Genomic DNA, 2661 nt, shown 5'->3' with positions numbered 1-2661 from the left:
GATTTTCCGAACTTGTATACCTTTCTGAGGACCTGGCGCGGACCGCACAAAAATGTGTTGCGGCCGCGCCGAGTAGGAGAAAAGTGGGGCTTCTCTGAACCCTTCCAGCGCGGACCGCACTGTTTTGGTGCGTGGCCGCGCTGGTTAACCTGAAACCCTAGCCCTCAGACTCAGCCACGCGGACCGCACAAAAATGCATCGTGGACGCGCGGCTCCAGCGCAGACCGCGCGGAAATGACCGCGGCCGCGCTGGTGTCTGCAACACCTGAACCTGCATTTTCTTAAGTCCAAGACCTCCCGGGCCCCATTCAAAACTCACCCGAGCCCTCGGGGCTCCAAACCAAACATGCACACAACCTTAAAAATATCTTACGGACTTACTCGTGCGATCAAATCGCCAAAATAACATCATATACATAGGATCAAGCCTCAAACACACGATTTTCTTTCTTCAACTTTCATAATACAAATTCTCCCTTTTTAGTCCGAAACACGTCATATGACGTCCGTTTTTAGCCAAACTTTACATATAGTGCTTAACACATATTTAAGACTTGTACCGGGCGTCGGAACCAAAATACGAGCCCGATACCTATATTTTCTAACCCCTTTTTCATTTCAAATTTTCATATCAAATTTTAGAAAGACAATTTCTTTCAAAATTTTATTTCCCGGGCTTGGGACCTCAGAATTTGATTCCGGGCACACGCCCAAGTCCCATATGTTTTTACGGACCCACCGGGACCGTCGAATCACAGGTCCGAGTCCGTTTACCCAAAATGTTGACCGAAGTCAACATTATGCATATTAATACCAAAATTCATCAAATGTTTCACATAATTCACATATTCTAACACAAAAACTTTCCGGCTACGCGCCCGAACTACGCACGCCAATCGAGGCAACTAAAAGCGAGGTTTTCAAGGCCTCGAAAGCACGGAACAAGGAAGAACTACGGTGATGACCCCTTCGGTCATCACATAAATTAATCTCTTTTCAAATAATGTCACTTATATTGGAAACACTCTTTTGTTTCCTATTCTTCTCAGGAAAAAGGAGGTGTGACAAATCCAATTGAAACCAGTGACTCAAAGAAGTTACATATAGCATAAGAAGTTATTTAGTGAATAAAATAGCCAAAAATTGAGTCTAAGAGTCATGACAATGTTCTTTACTTCAATCATTTTTCTTTTTCAAAGATCAAAAATTTATATGTCTAGGATTAAATCATGTTGGTACCAAGCAAGCCACAAATTGGCCAATGGGCTCAAACCCCAACTCAAACCACTTATTCTTCCTAAATTAACAAAAACTATATCTAAACTACAAGACTAATTCCCTTGAGAAAGTCGCCTAGCTATCCATAAAATTTACTAACAATTACCCGGTTCAAAAAGAAAATTGGCATCCTCAAAAAAAGAATCGTGGTACAAAGAAAATCAATTATATCACCACCAAAATAACACATACTATTTAAAAAAATTAAGAAGCTAATAAACATCAAGTCAATAAAACATACTATATATAAAAATAAAAATTCAAGAAGCTAGTAAACATACTAATATAACACATCACATAAAAACAAAATAACATCACATGAAAACAAATAAAATACCAATCTACCATATCCACATTTATCCACAATTATACAAGATCAACAGTTATACAAGAAGCCACCCCCAACTAGAGATGCTGCAATGTCCACAATGTAACAAAACACAATAGAGTAAAATGGGGGAAAGTGCTCCCTGAATATTGCATCACGTGCTCTCCTCCCTGTCGAACTCAGTCACATCCTCCTCTCCTTCTTCCTCAGACCAATAAACTGGAGCATCATCACCATCTTCCGGCTCGGTCGATGGCACTGGGTCTTGAGGCATTAAAACTTACCACAGCCCCTTCACACCCTTTCACACGCGGGTGGAGAATTTATTTCTCTTCTTCTCCTTTTTCTTTATCCTGGTGTGTGCATTTGCCAGTTTGTCATGAAAACTGCTCAAATTACTATGCGTCGTGGCCAAATCAGTATATGCCTTCTCTAGCTTCTTACAGTGATCCCCCTGCTTCCTCTGATCATCAAGATACTTTTGAAACTCTTTCTTTGAAATGTATGCAGCGTGTCTCAGATGTTTCCCTAGGTCCATGTGGAAGGCAAGCTACTATATTGGCCCATGAACAGGTGAAGTTTTGAAGAATGACAAATGAACTCAGTCATGGACCAGGTCCATCATGTGAAGCACAGTCATGATCAACCTACACATGTGAGATGCACGTGAAGGAGATAAGTTCCACTGATCAAGCAGCAATATCTCCTAATATGATCGAAAAGGTTGCATATTGGATAAGGGGAGAAAGTCTCCTTATGTAAAGAGAACACAATCCGGATAAAAGATAGTGTTGGAGTTTGTGTAGTTCAAGGACTCAACTTCGATGGAAGATCAGCAATTGAGTCTCAATCAAACTCTAATTACTAACTCATTAAATAACAGTAATTGTTCTCTTTTATATGTATAGCACATACGCAGAAGTTAAACTAAATTGAAAGCAAAAGAGCAAGGTGATTTTGCAAGCAATTTATGTGAGATTTGAGTGTGTACTCCTGAAGCTACTTGAACGAGATAGAAGAACCAGTTCTATTGTGTTTTTTCTTATTCTAGTTCA

Source organism: Nicotiana sylvestris, chromosome 7 (assembly GCF_000393655.2).
Source record: "Nicotiana sylvestris chromosome 7, ASM39365v2, whole genome shotgun sequence".
NCBI classification, from domain to species: Eukaryota; Viridiplantae; Streptophyta; class Magnoliopsida; order Solanales; family Solanaceae; genus Nicotiana; species Nicotiana sylvestris.
The sequence above is the reverse complement of the archived record's forward strand: the minus strand, read 5'-3'. Positions refer to the sequence as shown.